At 38.5% G+C, this 18,451-nt stretch overlaps 1 long non-coding RNA gene across 1 annotated transcript in view; it reads left to right on the forward strand.

Annotated features, from left to right (window-relative positions):
- Positions 1 to 1,519: 1,519 nt before the first annotated feature.
- Positions 1,520 to 18,451, forward strand: part of LOC106949348 (uncharacterized) — a 55,292-nt gene continuing 38,360 nt past the window's right edge. Inside the window, exons 1-2 of the long non-coding RNA XR_001425359.1 lie at positions 1,520 to 1,756; positions 12,705 to 12,898. This is a non-coding gene — a long non-coding RNA (uncharacterized LOC106949348). The remainder of the gene's footprint in view (positions 1,757 to 12,704; positions 12,899 to 18,451) is intronic.

An 18,451-nucleotide genomic window follows, 5' to 3' on the forward strand; every position in this document is an offset into this window, starting at 1 on the left:
TCAGATTAAAACTTTATTTTCTGGTTTGATTTTGGGTTCGTCTCCAGTTCAAACTGCAGAACTAATTCTCTGAAATGTTTTTCATGCCAGACGTGAAATCAGGAGAAGCTGGATGCAAATTAATTAAAGAAGTTTTGTGAAGTGCATGCGGCGTCCCAGACCAAACAAAAATCAACTTGTGGGTTTAATTGCTGCAGCCGGAGCGACTTCCCGGCCGGCCCGGTTCTGTGCTGCGAATCACAAACCGAACTTAATGGTGTCTGTCGGACTCTTGTAATGGAGTCGATGCAGTGGGGGGACGCAAAGCGCTTCCGGTAAAAACCAGGATGATTGCCTTTGTTCCTCAAGAGTTCTCATCAGGGGCGCGCAGAAAAAAGCCGTTCGCTGAAGAAAAACGGCTAATGAGGGATTAAATGTTAGCAAAACAGCATCAGCAGATCTGGTTTCTGCCGGAAATATTCACAGAGGAGCGGCTTTTAAACATGGCTGACTGAAGACGAAGGCATTTACATGGAGAGCAGAACTTGTTCTCTGAGTTGGAAAGCGTTTTGTGTTGCGTTCCCGGTGGACAGAAGAAGAAGAAAACGAGGAGGAAGATGATTGACGCGACTCCCTGCTGATGTCTGGGTTGGGCTCGTCATTAAAACCCCATTACATTCCTGTTAATGTACATTTAATGATGCCGGATCGTCCTTCACATGCAGCTCACTGAAAACAAAAACAGATTGATGCGCCAGCCGTACGGAGGCCTCTACCTGCCAAAATCAGCACAAAATATTTACTGGCATTTATATTAAATATAAATATTTCAAATCAGTTTAGCTTCAGAAAAGATGTCAAAGACAGATTAATATAAATTTTAAAAATAGTTTTCTACAGTGTCTGACAGCTATTAGGAAACACAATATAGAAGATTATTACATAAATAAATAGAATAAAAAACAGAGCTAACTTGAAAATAAAGGAAACAATAGAATGGAAATGAAAAGAAAAGCAGACATAAAGAGATCTGGGTGTCAAAAAAAGAACTTTGGCTAACGGATGCAAACATGCAGAAAACAGGCGGATGATTAAAACACAAAACAAATCCAACAGAAAGACGCTGCAAACGATTAAAACAAGTGCAAATGAAAAATGCCCCAACCACTAAAAACATATGAAAACCAACTTGAAATCTGAAATGCTGCAAACTAGCGACACAAAATGGAAGTCCTCCAGACCACAAGGGGGAGTCTGGAGTAGGTAATATTCTCTATGAAAATAGCCTAATGTTCAGTAAATATTACTTGCATTTCACCTTCTCTTGTTTGGATTTAATTGCTTTTTCAGCTAATATTTGTTATTGTAAATCTATTAAGAATAGAAACAGATGTTTTGTAATTAACATAAGGATGTAAATAAGGCGAAGAGCTTCAGTCTAAACTAATGAATATATATATTTAGGACTATTTTGAATTTCATTGATTACAGTTGGAATGTAGATTAAAATATTATTGTTACTATTATTGTTGTTATTATTGTTATTGTGTGTCTGTGTGTTTTAGTTGGAATAATCTAAACTAATAACACTGTAAAACACTAAATGTTTGAAACAGATGAAGTATAACCAACCTTTTGTTCTTTTCTTCCTCCATCTTGCTTCTAGATATCATGACGTCCCATTTTTACCAAGACTCTGGTCCCAGACCAATGTTTTCATATCACTGATTTGTTGGTCGACTCCCCCTGGTGGCCTGGAGGACTGCCGTTTTGGGGCGTAAGTTTAAATCATTTTGTACTGTAAATACAAAACGTTTTACTGCATTTTTCCTCCTTTCTCCTATTTCCTGTTGCAACATTTCGTTTAAATTTGTTTTATTGTTTTTATGTTTTTCTTCTATTTTCTGCTATTGTAGCACGTTTTGCTAGCAGTGTTTTTTCTGTCACATTAGTTTTGTTTTTGTATTTGCATCATTCATGTGTTTGCTGCATGTTTACACCTGTAGTGTGTACCTGTTCTCACACCCAGACATCTTTGTCTATCTTTAATTTTTATAGCAATAATTCCTTTATTTTACATTTAGAATCATTGCTATATTCTGTTATTTTATTTGTTTTTATGTTAGCCAACAGTCAGATGGAAGCAGAAGACATTTTGCTTTACAGTAGCTCCATTTATTGGACTTTCATTTTCAGTCCAGTTCATTTTAAATATGATTTAAATAAAATGATTACCAGCAGGTTTTATCTGACGTTAAGCTTCCTGTCTGGGAGTGTGTGGAAAGCTGCTCTCTAGGATGTCTGCTGCTCCTCAACTCTTTTCCGGTTTTGTAATTTCGGAAGAAAATTAGCTCCATGATGAGTTTGACCTCCCGCTGCTGATATCTCAACCTGTGAAGGTTTGGGGAGTGGCAGCGATAATCTGAAAATGGACAAAACCGTCTGAGAGAAAATCTGTTTTCCCCGCGGCGGGAGGAAAACAGGAAGCAGACGGAGGGAGAACCTGCTGGTGTTCATCCACAGATGACTGGAACGGCTTAAACCAAAACATACTGGTGTGTTGGAATGGCCTAGTCAAATCCAGACCTAAAACCAACCAAGAAATTGAGGCAAGAGTTGAAAGTTTCAGTTTGTAGATGTTCGAGGCTGCAAGTAAAATGTGTTCTGACTCAAGAAGGCTGAATAAAAATGCACGCCACACTTTTCAGATTCCTGTTTGTGCAAATGGCTGAGATGAAACATTTTCATCCCACTTTCACATCATGCATTATGTGCTGAAAGCCTGCAGCACAGCGGCTTTCACTGAGGTTAAAGGTGAAATGTTTTGCAGGTTGGTTCATGTCTGAGAGGGAAAAAACTCAGAGATCAATAATCAAAATTTCTCAAAAATCTGATGAGAAGTTGAGCTTAAAATTACAGAAAAGCTCAATTTTTGCCATGTTATTGGAGTTTATGTCGGTTAACTTATTCTATCCCGTCTAATTAAAAACACTTTAAATCAAAAGTGGATTTTTCTCATTTTCCAGTTAGAAATTTGTTGACACTTTAATAAAATCTGGATTTAATTTAAAGGCTTTTCTCCAGGGTTATGCAAATAAACGTAGAGGGCGTTGTGATTTAATAAAATGAATGCACCTGCTCTGAGCCGCTGTGTGGACAACGAGCTGCTGCACATAAAGATGTAATTTAATAAGTGAGTCAACATGTTGCAGAGTTTATTATGATGCTTCCAAATTACAGAAAAAATATTTACAGAATAAAGAAGCAAAAAAAGTCCGAATATTTTATTTTTAAGAGAACATGTCTGACCCTAAAACAAGATTTATGAAAAAACAGAAAATGATAATCTGTTGAAACGTCAGGATGTTCAGAGGAGCCGATCACATTTGTGTTGAATTCCTCCATAAACTGTTTCCGGGTCCGGTTTCAGGTCCTGCAGTGGATCTGAACCACGTTTCACTGTGAGCGGCGGCCCGCAGCACCATGAGCCGTTACCTCATGGTGCAGAAAGATCTGCTTAGTAAATCCTGAAGTCCTGAGGTCCGTCTAATGATGGAGGAGAGGCAGGATAAAACCAGAAACGGTTTAAACGTTTCATGAAATCTATAAAAGTCATGATACTGAGTGGCACCAGAACCTCATGCTGGTTCTGCTGGGTTCAAGTGGAGCAGATTATGGATCTGTTCATGACCGGCAGACAGAAATGATTCAACAGCTTAAGCCATCACATTCTCTGTTGTTTTGCTATTTTATGCTTATTCTGTGATGTTTATAACAGTTTTAAACTATGCAGTAAAGGGGAGGTATGGAAGGAAATTAGGACCACTAAAAAAATAAAAATAAAAATAAAAAAAGAATTCCAACTTTTATTGTAGAATTCTGAGATTAAAGTCAGAATTTTGGAAATAAGCCAGAAATCGGAGATTAAATTCAGAGTTTTTGTTGTATGGAAAGCCATGTGTGCCACAAATTGCCACTTTTATGAAGTGTCTGGTTAGAAAGTCATGCAAAAAAATGGCGCTTTGTGGCTTAAGACACCGTAAAATACAAAGAAAATCCTGTAAAAAAGCAGCTTTTCATGCCGAGGTAGGAGTACCTTCTGAACGATGAAAATGAAGGCGTTTATTCTGGTCATTGAACGTTGCTTTAAACATCGTCGCATATAAAAAGCAATGTTCAGTCACTGAAATGCTGAAATTTTTGCGATTTCTTCCGTCATAAAAAACAGCATTTTGATGTGTTTTTGGCGATTTTGGTGTTTTTTGCGTTACTTTCTAAACCAGTGGTCCCCAAAGTGGGTTCTGGAGGCCCGGCATCCTGCATGTTCTAGTTCTCTCCCTGGTGGCCGTAACAACCTTTTTAGCATGTCAGTGTTCCTCTTAGGGCTCTAATGAGCCATCATTTGATCCAGGTGCGTTAAACCAGGGAGAGACTAAAACTTGCAGGATGCCGGGCCTCCAGGACCCGCTTTGGGGACCCCTGTTCTAAACAGACACGTAGTAAAAAGTGCCCATTTGTGGCACACCTAGCTTTCCATATATTCTCAACATAACTGTTTATCCCTGCACCAACCTACACAATAATATCATTTTTACACACAATCATCGTTGTAAGCAATATTTTGCACCAAACTTTTAATCATCTCTTACAGTTTTTGTGCGAATCGGACTTTTCTCGGTCATAAATCCTTGCTCCAGCATGGCGTATCCTTTCCTGCAGCTCGGTTCTGCAGAGTTTCTTTGGCTGTGTGGGTTTGTTGTGAAGTTCAGGTGAAGTTCAGGTAGACAGCTGAGGACAGGATGAACCTTGAGGGCCGACAGAAGCAGCTGGGGGAAAATGACTCGGCAGCAAAGTGCGCCGACTCTCCACAAAATCTGACTGCATAATCAGGGAACAGCAGGTTGGGACAAAGTCAGCCCAGTCCAAGTTCCTCTGGGTCAGCGAGGGAGTTCTGGAAAGTTTCCTGACAGACGGACACGGAGCGTGACTCAGTGGTAACCGTGGTAACCCTGCCAGCTGCTGAGACGGGCAGGCTTTAAAAACGAAGAACAAAATCTGCTTCAGAGGGAAAATTTCTCCAAGACATTTGGACGTATGGATGCTTGATCAGTTTTTAACAACACAGAGGGCAAAATAAAGAGCCACAAAGAAAATGCTTTTCATATTTTTAAGTAAAATATAATAAAAATGCAATTTCTTCTGAAGAATGAATTAATGATTTCTCAAAACTGGATATTTTGCTAAAATACCAAAAGTTTTCTTCAGTTAATTGAAGAAAAAACTGCAATAATTATCTCTGTACAGAGTAATGAGACTTTGGGTTGACCTTTGACCCTGTTTAATTCTCGAACATCATGTCAAATCTCCGCGTTAATCCAACTCCAGTCCGTTTGTTTGGAAAGTCCAGTTCGTTTGGGGAGGTCACGAACTCCGCTCAAAAGCAAAACGTCTCCGTTTGTCCTTTTTTATACAAGTTCAGTTTTTTCAAAAGTTCATACATTTACAGTTTTATGTAGTTGAACTGAGGGCTCAGCTTTGGTTGCTAGGTAACGGGTTGAGCTAAGGTGGGGTTGCTAGGCAACGGCGGAATGTGACTCAACAATCGGAAAAATTTTGAACTTCCTGAAATTTCCAAACATTAAAAGAACTGAAATTATTCCCAGAAAACACTTTGTGTTTTTTGTTCTTTTTTTAAGAGGCATTTGAGGCACAAATGGAAGAGCAAAAGCATATATCATATATAATTTTAAAGGGTTTTTTCGCCATTTCTCCAGGTGTTTCTAACCTGTACTCAACCTCTGTTAAACTTTTATTTCTTCATTAAGTCTTAATCACTGGCAATAGTCTCGTCTTCTGTCAGGCGACTTTATTCTGGCTCTGTTTCATTTTAAATTGTGAAATTTGTCCAAATGAAAACCTTCCAACTCTGAATGAATCTGTCGGTTTTCCTGTCGGCCTGAAATCAGGCGTTTCTGCTGCTTCCCTGATATGTTTCAGTCGTTCCCCCGGTTAACCCCGTTTCCTCAGACCGTCTGAGGTTTTCATCTCTCCTCCTCTTCCTCTCCATCTGATTGCCGGCTCCAGTCTGAGGTGCAGCGCTGCCAGAGGAGCAGATTAATGGAGCAGCTTCCTCCTTGGCAGCAATAAAACACACCCATCGCGCCCCCGGCTCTCCTCTGACGCCGTATCCAAATGGATCTGTCGCACTTCTGGAGATTAGATTAAATTTGGTGGTAATGTGAAGCCATTTTGTGAAGAGAGATAAACTACCATCTGCTCTTCTATACACTTTTTCACTCACATCCTGAGCCGTTCTCAACATCCATATGATTGTTGTCTGGATGTGTCTCAGATTATTAGAACCGGTTCTTGTTTTTCAGCTTCGGTTCGCCAGCGTCCATCTGGGTTTGATCCTCCTTCAGGGCCGAGCGTCGGGCAGCGCCGGCTGCCAGCAGATCGCCGGTGGGCGGCGTGGAAAACGCCTCACGCTGTTTGTTTGCCTCAGATGGATTCGCCTGTTTTTGGCAAAAAAAAAAACGCATGCAGAGAAGAACAGTCAACAGGTTCGTCCTCCTCCCAAACATAAAAATTTGTAAGAAAAATGTTTTAGATTAATCTCTGTAATTTTCTAGAAGAAACTGGGAATTTTCTGAGCTCAAAAAGTAAAAAAATTGCAGGAAAAATCTTGAATATTTTGAGATTAATTTCCCATATTTTCTAGAAAAAAACACTTTCTGTGCTTTTAAAGTAAAAAAATTTTGACTTTGGAATTTTTTTGTTTCAAGTCACATATTTTCAAGATTTTTTCTGAAACATGTCAGTATTTCTGAAATTTTTCTTGAAAAGTTTTTAGTTTTTGAGATCATAAAGTTTTTTCTAGATAATTTCTGAGATGAATTGGAAAACATTTTTCCATGCAAATTTACAACTTTTTGAGCTCAGAGAATTTCTTTGTCTTGAACATTAGAGAGAAGAATCTCAAACTTTGAGTTTTCTGGTAGAAACGCACGCCTCCTGTTTTCTGTGTATAATAAGCCATTGTTCTCACTGGTTTGTTAAACTGGAAGATTTCCAGTTCCTCACGCAGCGCGACGGTTTCAGGACGCCTGAAAGCCTCGCAGCTTCGTTCATTGATCTCCACAAAGCCTTTGATTCAGCAGATTTTGTAATTATGCACACTAATTAGTGCTCCCACTAACTGCAGCGTGTACTTGTTGATGGTTTCGCATCAAGTCTGTTTTGTGGTTTCAGAGAGACGCTCCCAGGAAAATGAGGATGGCTCATATTCACCAGCTCAGATTTGTTGCAGTCTTTAAATGAAACTGGATCTGAGCGTGTGGCAACAATGAGTTTAACAAAAACAACTTTCTGATTAAATTCAGCACTAAAAAACAGATTCCAAAGCGTTAACCAAAGTTTACCAGACAGACGGGTAATTAAGGCTTTAGAATTTATGGAAAAAATAATTTAGTGGAAGCTAAGTGGCTAACTGTTTTCAAAGTTAGCTAAATTTAATATTAGCTGTTAGCAGATTAGCTAACAACTCACCACTCACTGTTGGCGTTCTGAATTATTTATATTGGAGCAGAGGCGACGTCACACTGTGTGCCACAGAAAGCAGTTATGTCAGAACAAACACGGGTTTGCTTTTAGCATCTTAAATTAGCTAATAGCATGATTAGCTTGGCGAGGCTCACCGGTAGCAGCCTGGATGTTTTCCTTATAGAGGACCTTTTGTGTTACAATGAGGCTTTATTTTAGGATTTGACACTTTAAGATTCCTTGTGTGTTTTGTTGTGTATTTATCACGTATGTATCTGAGCTGAACGCTGTTTCTAATCACCTCTCAGTTCATCAGCTTTCTGTCGGATCCTCCTGGTTTTTCCACCAGCAGGTTTTCTTCTTGTCCTCTCATGATTCATAATTTTAGATTTTATTCCTATTTTTAGTATAATCTTCCATTTTCACTCTTTTAAATGAGAAAAACCAGAAGAATTTTGCTGCCTTTCAGAAAGTCGCCTTTTTTATTCCTCTTGCTTTAAAATTACAGATCAGAGACTTTTACCAAACAACCCGACGTTTTTTTTTATTTAAAAAGTGTCAGCTTTAGGTGTCTCCTTCAGATTTAATTGCTGGACCGATGCCTGCAGACTCGGGCTCTGAAAGTGAAGCGGCGGATGGGACGTTAGGCGAGACAAAGATTGTTGTAAGCAGGAGGTGATTAAAGCTGGAGTGCTTCACGGGCCGGCAGCCAGCAGGATGGAGAGCCCAGGAAATTACATTTCTGAACAGAAGGACTTCTGGCAATTACAGTCAGAACAGGAGCTTGGGGATCCACAAAAATCTTCACTCTAAAATGTTTTTAAAAATCCAAAGTGATGCTTGACATGCATGATCTGCAAAGAATGGAAAACAGTTTGATTAAATAATCCCAGATCTGTTCATTCATTTCAATATTAAGCACAATTTGCCATCAATTAAATAGATTTAGTCAACAAATAAAAGAGGGGTACATTTCTGTCAACTCAGAAATGTTGACATTTTTGTCAGAATATTTTTAGGAGTTTGAAAAGTTTAACATTTTCAACTTGGAACAGAAATTTAAAAACTCAGAAATTTTCAAGAATTTTCTAGAAAATTTCTGAGAGTTTTGGCAGGAATTTATCAAATGTATGTGTTAAAAGTCGACTGCTGCACAGAAATCAGCTTTTATTTAAATGATTAAACTTGAATAAATATATGAAGCACTTTGAAACACTTTGATCCATATCAATAAAAAGTTAAACTTGATGCTTTTCTTTTAATTCGGCAAACACAAAAAGTCATGTTTTAATTTTTGGCTCTATAGTGAATAACATCCCCTTCGTACACGAACAGACAACTTTTATTGGGTTGATTTTAGTTTTTTAAATGTACTTTTGACTCAACAGTTTTGCCCAAAAAGTTTGGACACCCCTGCTGTACAAAGACTCCAACCTACTGACCAGGAATATAGAGCTGATAAATATTACTGCCATTCTGATGTGGAGGTTTAACACAATTAATCCATGAAAGTGTTTAAAATGAGGCATTTACATATAAAAACATTTATTTATTTGTTGTTGTGATTCATTCACAGATTAAAGTGAACATGTCACATGTTGATATAAGCTAAAGTTTTGAATGAAAAAGAGCATTTGGAAGAGAAATGTAATTTAGAATAAGGAGAACTGGCTGTTTTGCCCCATTTTAAATCTTTAAAATCACAATAAAGATCAACATCTGCTTTGAAAAGTCAAATTGAGGAAGTTCTTTATGGAAACAAGCCGTATTATATTCCTGCTTTGAAGATGACGGATGTAAATGAGTTCCTCTCGGGGAGCGCGGCGGGAGGAAACCTCCTGCTTTCTCTCAAGTTTTGTTGGTTGAGTTGCAGCCGCTGTAATTAAAAATCTGCGCTGGAGGGGAAGCTGGGATTGATAGGAGCAAACAAAGTTACTGGTACAGGCGATCAGATTCATTAGGCGTGTTTGCAGCTCAACGCGGGGCGATACATCCTTCTAAACATTAGATGGGTTGATATCACAGTCCAGCTTGCTGAGGGCTTTTCTCAGTATGTGGCAACAGATGAATATTTATCAGTTTATTGCTGCAGGGCTTTAAACTCCCAACTGTTCACTGCAGATAAAGTTTAATACTATGATCAAAAACATGTAATCATGTTGCATAAAGCAGTTTATTGCCTCATTGATCCAATGAAAGTTCGATAAAAATGATGGCAAATTAACTAAGAGGAGCTTAAATGAAATTCTTTCTAACGTTTCTTCACTCAGAAAGACTTAGAGCAGCATTTCAGTTATGTGGCAGTCTAAACTTTGACTAGGCCATGGCAACGCTATGCTTCTTTTAATTTTAACGGGTTACGACCCTGTGAAAGAATGACCACGCCCCCTAAAGTGAGCCAAGCCAAAATACAAAGGGGGCGTGGCCAGGTCTGGTGATGAGTGGAGGAGGTTTAGTTGGGCGTAATCAGCTCAAGAGAAGCACTGTCGCCAATTTAGCAACTAGCAACAAGGGTTGCCAGATCTGACTGACAGTTTCCAGCCCAAAAACAAAGTAAAAACTGCCCAAATCTCCTTTACAGTCATGATGTTGCCCTGAAATTTCAGTTTTACAATTCTACTGCACAGTGAGGCTTGATTAGCCCATGACTAATCATTGATGATGTCACAATCGACAGATTCTAGAGGTTTAAAAATAACCTGAGTTATAAGATAAGTGCAGTATCACAGCATTTTATTAAAAGTTTTTTTCTTTTCTGTCACACAGTGACAACTCTTTTGAAATACTTTTCCTCTGAAGCATTTTTAAAATGTGAAAAGCAGCCAATATTTTAACAACTCGCCCATATCTTTTTATTTTCCAGCCATATTGGGTGGAAACCCAGTTCCATTGATTATTTTAAAATGCAGCTAAAACACCAGCAGCCTTTTAATTTAATTTTATATGTTCAATGTGCTTTTCCTTCCTGTTTTTATCAGTGAAATAAAATTTTAATTATTTTATATTTTCGACATATCAGGCATACCGTAGAAGAATCTAGTTGCTCCCTTTGCTTTACTTAAAGGAGATCTGGAGAGGATTGTAATGACTTTCGAGACAGGCCTAGTCAAAGTCCTTCATTTCCTTTAAACCTCAGAGTTATCTCCACATATTCATGAATTATTTTTTAAGGTAATTGATTTTATCTCGACGTATCAGAGGGAAGGGGGTTATATTTAATGTATTTTCTATGAAGGATAAAAAGTAAAACTTTTCTCAGAATTGTAAAATATGTGAAGCAGAATTGAAATTGTTGGATTTTCAGCAGTTCTGAGCAACAACGTGACGTTTGGCTTTGGTGTGGTGGGTTTATATTGGCCTGCTGGCTGGAGCTGCTCTCTCTCCGTCCGCGCAGTGAGAATGGCTTCCTGACATCTTAATTGCCTGAATATGAGCCTTTCTGATCTAATGCGGTCTTATCGGCTTCCTCTGCTCTCTGGAAGCCGCAGGGCCTGAAACGCTGATTCTCTCCATGACAGATATGATCAGCATTAATGCTATCATTAATCACAGCCTTAGTAATGGAATGCTAATGCTTCCAAACGCACACACATATTTATGCTAGTAGGTGAGTCCTGTGGCGGTTCTGCACTGCGGCCCAGTTGGTTCTGGTTCTGTATGTGAGGCAGAACCGGGTCTGACTGAAGCCAGATTGTTGGAGCGGAAACCGTTTTCCACGAAGTCTGGACGGAAAACCAGAGGAATGTTTAGGAGACGAGAAAAATCAAAAACCTGTTTTAGGTGAAAACATCAACATGTGAGTCCGAACCTCCAGGGATTATTTCAGATTATAATTATTAAACATCCAAGGATTATTTCAGATTATAATTATTAAACATCCAGGGATTATTTCAGATTATAATTATTAAACATGATTACTGGGACAGACATAAAAAATAAAAAGTAGCTCCACATTAAACCTGATGCAGTTTTTACTCAACTGGAGAAAGTTTTGGCTCCCAGTGAAATAATGAAATGATTCATTCTGAATGGATTCAGTCACCAGGAGACTGACAGCAACAATGAGCTGCGAACAATCAGTGTAACTATGGAAACGGACGGATGGATGAACACATGGATGTACGGTTGGATGCAGATTCTCTCCACCAGTCAGGAAAGCAGGAAGTGATTCCTGAACCTGTTCTTTTCCTGAACCTGTTCTTTTGCTGAACTGGTTCTTTTCCTGAACCTGTTCTTTTCCTGAACCTGTTCTATTCCTGAACCTGTTCTTTTCCTGAACTGGTTCTTTTCCTGAACCGGTTCTTTTCCTGAAATGGCTCCTCTGGTTTGAGTCAATCAGGTTTCGCTTCCTGCTGCGCTGGCCGTTAGCAGCTCGTTAATAAAAACTAATTAATCTGATGGAAAAGCTCATTATGGCGGAAGCGATTCCAGACTGGCTGGACTGGGAACAGTGGGACGCCCTGGTGGTTTTATATGGTTCATACTGGGTTCATGGAGCGGGTCAGAGCGGCGCTGATGATGGTACCAGTGCAACCAGATCAGTGGGAGGACTGGGAAAGGTTATCCATCCCAGTAACAAACATGCTGCTGATTTATGGCTTTTTAATTTTTAATTTAAAATGTTTGAGCCGCTTCCTCTGCAGACTTTGAGTCTCGTTTGATCGCAAAACTAATCAATTATTATTAGTTATTCTGTCAATTAATCGGATAAAAAAGATTAGCATATTCTGCAGTTTTCATTTAGCCACATTTTTATAAATGATTAAAAATTAAAAGATGCAAACAATTTTTAAATCAGAACATAAAACTTTTACTGCTTAAATGCAGCATTCCTTGAGTGAAAACTTATTTCCAACATCAACGTGTGAAAAACTCACCTCTGCTTCACATCAATTCAGCAAAAGTTGCTTAAAAGATTTTTTTCAGGATGTTAACCAAGTTAAGCTAAAACTAAAGATATTTTTATACAGTTACATCTTTGTGTTGTTCTTTCAGAAAGTTGCCTTTTTTTACTTCGTATTCTCCTGTTAACGATTATTCATTTACTAAATCACTTGATTAATCACGATTAATCGTTCCAGCTCTCCCAGACTGACTGCTCTGCTGCCTGACGCTCCAGTCTGGTTCTGATTCCTGCTGGTCTTTGTTATGTAAAACGAAGTTTCTTCTTTTCTGTCCCACAGAGCGATTCCAGCCGTCTACCTGGGAGCCGAAGTTTGTTTCTTCTGAAGTCTGTCTGGGTGTATAACGTCGGCCTTCAGGTGTGGGACCCTCAGGAATTCGGCTGTGATGTCTAAACTCCGGCTTTTCGTCTCCCTCAGGAATATTCAGAGTTTATTCTGCTGATCCTCGCAGACAGATCGTAGGTAATCAGCTCGTAAGAAACTTCTCCTCGACGTTTCCCCAGAGGAAACATGAGCCGTCTCAATGTGACCTACTTGTTTCTGAAGGTGGAAACGTCGCGACAAATAAACATGAAAAATCCATGAAAACAAGGAAAAAGAGAAAACAGAGACGGCCAGAAGAGAAAAACTGAAACGAGATTTTAATTGTTTTTTCTTTTATGAATGGAGATAATTTAGGGACAAACAACGGCATGATTTCCAAGGAAAACAATATCAGTAGCTTGGTTTGTTTCTAATGCATAGCAGTTAAATTAATTGGATTAATTAATTAATCACTGATTAATTATTGAAATAAATGTCAACTGATTTAGCAATTAATTGTTAATTTTAGCATAGAGACTCGAAAATATGCTATTTCCTGAAAAGCAGCACAACCAGTGCAACGTTTCAGAGTAAAAAGGGATTATTTGATCCAAAAAAACTCAGAAATCTTAAAAAAAAGGAAATTTCTGAGTTTGAATTGTTGAAAATTTGCTAGAAAAATATCTGAAATTTTTAGATTTCAGATTTTTTTAAAGAATAGAACAGAATTGTCTGAAAGTTAAAAGTTTGCTATAAAAAACTGCTTTTTTTTCTAGCAAAAAAAAAATTGCTAGAAAAAAAAAATCAGTTTTGAAACTGAAAATTTCCAAAAATAAAAAAAATCAACTTTTCAACTCGGGAAAATTTCAAGCGTTTTCTTGTCGTCTTATTTGTCTACAGCCTTCATACGCAACAGTAAATATGAAAAAACTTCCCAAAAATGTTTAAAGTTTGATGAAAAAACTTAAAACATTTTCTACCAAGGCGTGTTTTAGCTTCACTTCCTCTCAGCTCAGATTCTGTATAATTCTCAATTATTAATTTGTTTATTGAAAGAGTTACAGACACACCGAGTTGATGTTTGTCAAACAGAAAGAGATTCTGTTTATTTCGCTGAAAGAAAGCATCTTATTTAGGCCACAAAATGCAGTAACATTGTTTAGAAAACTGAATTAAATTAAATTAAACATCCGATCTGCTGGTAACTTCTCTCGCATGCAGAAATAAACGTCTTCGGGTCTTTTACGTCTTCGGGTCGGTAACGTCTTCGGGTCGGTTACGTCTTCGGGTCGGCATTTAGCTAGCAAGCTAAATATCCAGTTCTGAAACTAAGCATTTAGCTTCAACCTAAATGTTTAATTAGCGAGATAAGGTAACACTTTATTCTAAGGGGGGGGTGAATAAGACTGATATGACACTGTCATAAACATGACATAACACCTGTCATAAACATGTCATAACACCTGTCATAAACATGTCATAACACCTGTCGTAAACATGTCATAACACCTGTCATAATCATGTCATAACACTTGTCGTAAACATGAATAAGCCTTCATGAATATTTATGACTGTTGTCATAAAGCGTCATTCGGTAAATCATGACACTTTTAATACAAAATTGACATTGAAAATGTCGTCATCACAACTTGACATTACCGAAGACAACAATGTCGTTGTCATGACAACTTAAGCTAAGCACGAAATTATAACTTGTCATGAATGTCATAACAGGTGAATTTTAAAATCTTATCCTTATAAGACAGCATTAACAAGTCACTTGTTGTTACACATACCTTTTGCTGTCATGAGACCATTATAGTTGTGACATTATCCTCCTCTGTTAAAGTGCAGCACAGTAAACCAGTGATGAAGATGTCATTGAGTGTCATTACTCTATCGCTTTAATGACAGTCATTTTAATGCCATTTTAATGTGTGTGTGTGTGTGTGTATATATATTTGTTATTGTCATAACAAAGACATTTTGAATAATGTCAACTTTGTATTAAAAGTGTCATAATTTACCGAATGACGCTTTATGACAACAGTCATAAATATTCATGAAGGCTTATTCATGTTTATGACAGGTGTTATGACATGTTTATGACAGGTGTTATGCCAGTCTTATTCACCCCCTTCAAATAAAGTGTAACCCAAGATAAATACATTATTAGCATTAATAATTAGTAAGCTGAATTATTAGTTAGTAATAATTAGTAAGCTGAACTAAATATTTAGCTTTGAGCTTTAGCTAAATATTTTGCTTCAAAATAAATATTTGACCTGATAACTAATTATTTAGTTTCGGTGTAAATATTTCACTTGTTAGCTAAACATTTAGCTTACTAAATATTTAGATTAGCTAAATATTTAGTTTCTTAACTAAATATTTAGTTTGAAGCTTAATATTTAATCAGATAACTAAATATTCAGCTTGGTAACTAAATAGAGTTTGGAGTTAAATACTTAGCTATTTAGCTTCCTAAATGCATATTTTGATTCAAACTAAATATTTAGTTTGAAACTGAATAGTTAGTTGGTTAACTAAATCTTTCTAAATATCTAGCTCTAAGGTTTAAGCTAACTAAATATTTAGTTTCAAACTGTGACATTAGAAAATGAATAACTGACTGACCCAAATTATCTCTGTTATTTTTACTCTTTATAACTAAAAACTGTCGTTCAGAAATCTCCTCTGAATTGATTCCACATTCAGCTTTAGCTGAGCAGATGTCGAGGCAGCAATAACTTCCTGTTTGGACTAATGATGCGTGTTGAGATAAATAGATGGAGGCCTGGAAATGATGACAAAGAGTTGCAGCTAAACTCTTGTCTCCGGCAGCCGAGCATATGTTCAGCCGCACTTCAGATGCAATATTGACTCAGTTGGAGTTTAGGGAATTAGAGGCTGCCTCCCAGCACTCAGCTGGAAAATGACTCGCTGATGTTTCATAATGAAACCTCGGAAGCACGTAGGGACAGGAGAAGTGATTGATTCGCTCGCTGATAGCTCACATCATATCCTTATTTTTTCTGTTTCACTCAACATAATCACGATGTTAGCGACGGCGGCTGCCAGCGCGTTCTCTGCTAACGTATGACAGCAGAGCTACATATGTAGCCGCTTCAGCTGCAGAGGATTCACACCTCGACACAATAGCTTTTAATGAAATGAGCCGGGAGCGGCAGCAGGCATGTACAGCATGTATGGAGACGTAAATCTATTAGTTCAGATGAAATCCCTTTTCATTCCTGCCTGCCAGTGGGATGCATTCGTTGAATCCAGTGAGCAGATATTGATTCTGGGGTTATTTTCTCCTTACGACGCCTGATTGTTCCAGGAATGAAAAATATTTGCGGCGCAGTGAAATCCAGAGAGACAAAGATAATAAATTCTTTGTGTGGCAACAACAGATTTTATTTGTAAAGGTGAACCTGAGCTGCTTTTAAACCGCTCTGTGTTTCTTCCTCAAGGACGTTGTGTTGCAGGGAAGTTCTGGTGGTTCTGGAAAGAGTTCAGGTGAAGTTGATGAGAACTCGGCCTGCACTCCACTCAGTTTGTGAAACAATATTGTTTTACAGCTGAGAGGAGAAATCAGATGGTTTCAACCCTCCAATGTTCAGTCGTGGATTTGAGTTTTTGTGGTCGATCTTTAAGGAGAGCATTAAGGTCAGACACTGATGTTGGATGAGAAGACCAGCTAATCTCTAATTCATCCCAATTTCACTGTTACACGAGTTTATAGACATGTTGTAGCATGACATAATGCTCAGTATCCCGCCCCCATATTCCCGCTCGCCAATGATGACTAGCATTAGCATTAGCTGTCAAGTGGTCAACATAATGCTCTAAATCTTAAATGTACGCATAATATATAAGAGAAAAAGTTTGCTACTAATTGTCAACACTACGACAACTAGATACCAAGGTCAGGAAATTTTCATCAAACATCAAATCTAAGAACATAAAACAGCAGCGGACTGAATGTTGTGTGAGAAATGTTTGAGTGTTTTTTTTATTGTTGAATCCTGATACACTAGTGGAGCTGTTGTCAGTCAGTTGCTATGTCAACAAGTCTGCATATGGCGTAGCCGACACAGAGAGCGACAAAAAGGAAGAATGAGTTGTTGTTCAGCGGGTTATTTTTCCCTCTGCTGTGGCACACTGCACTGAATCAGTAATACTTTCATCTCCAGGTTTCATTTTGTTAGCGGATTGTTCTGCAGCGCTGTGCGCATGTGCAAAAATTCCAGATGTAAACAAAAACTTGAAACGGGTTTATAACCAGGGGTGGGCTATCCAGGCCTGGAGGGCCAGGATTTCTGACCCCTGCCATGGACCTCGCTTTGCTCACTGAAGCTTCATGTACCAACTACAAACTCTGCTGTTGTTTGACATTGTCCAAAATGTCTTGGTTTCCTTTCACTAGAACTAAACTGAAAAAACTAAACTAAAAAAACTAAACTAAATAATAAAAAAAGAAAAAACGCCTCACACCGTAATCATCCCTCCACCAAACTTTCTGCTACACATGACACAGTCAGGCAGATGCTGTTGTCCTGGAAACATGATTATGTTTGTCTTCTGTTTTTCTGAGTGCTCTGCTAATCTGCCTCCTTTGCTTTTGCCACTCCTCTTTAGTCTCTGTGCTCTTGGTGCTGCTCTGCCTCCTTTTCAGCTCCTCTAGGGTTTCTTTCAGCTTTTCAGATGCTAATCAGCTGCTCCCAGTTTCAAAAACAACCAATGCGTTGCCATGGATACACATCCTAACAACTGCATAGATGAAAATATCAATCGGATTCATTTTCTATATCCAATTAATTGATTACTAAAATAATTGATAGCTTCAGTCCTGGTCTAATCAAGCTGTGCCTCAACTAAAAATATAAACAAAAGCTGCTAATTTCTTGCATGTCAGATCTAGAAGTGATTCTGCAGGTCTAGTTAGAGAAGCTGAATCCTGTTTAAGATAAAATATAAGTAAAGGTTTCCAATGCAGCAGCTTAAAAATAGTCAAGCAACTTGATGTGGCTGGTGCTTCGGAACAAAATGTTCCCAAACTGCTTTCAACTTCAGCGCTTCACCCAGAGCAGATAACCTCATATGAGAGCTTCTGCTTCCTGCTCACTTATCATCAGCGCATTACGGCAGGAAGTGCACTCACACCATCTCCATATCTCACATCAGAGCCGCCGCTCAGCAGGCGGCCACCCGCAGACTGATGGGTGCTTCGGCGCTGCCGAAGAGCTCAGGAAGGAGCGAAGCCGATAGGTGGAGAGGCTCTGAGTGCCGGCAGGAAATGGACGCCAGAACGCTGATTTCTGCTGGGAAGCTTCAGAGAGGCTGCAGCAGCGGCACTGAGTGCTGCTCCGACAAAAACACCGCAGGGAGCCGCGAGGTTTCTGAGCGACAAGATTCAGGCAGATGCTTGGTTTTAAAAATTAATCTATTTATTGTCTAAATATGTGTGTCAGATGAATGGGACATGGTGTTTTTTAGGGTCCAAGACCAACGTTCAGGTCATTCTGGACTCAAACTTCCTTCAGTACAAACAGCTGTGTAAGAAGAAGCTGTGCTAACGTGGAATTTAAGCTAAAACAGAAGCTATGCTAACGTGGAAATTAAGCTAAAACAGAAGCTATGCTAACGTGGAAATTAAGCTAAAACAGAAGCTATGCTAACGTGGAAATTAAGCTAAAACAGAAGCTATGCTAACGTGG

The sequence above is a fragment of the Poecilia latipinna genome, unplaced genomic scaffold, assembly GCF_001443285.1.
Source record: "Poecilia latipinna isolate Pla-1442-1.1 unplaced genomic scaffold, P_latipinna-1.0 Scaffold338, whole genome shotgun sequence".
Classification (NCBI taxonomy): domain Eukaryota; kingdom Metazoa; phylum Chordata; class Actinopteri; order Cyprinodontiformes; family Poeciliidae; genus Poecilia; species Poecilia latipinna.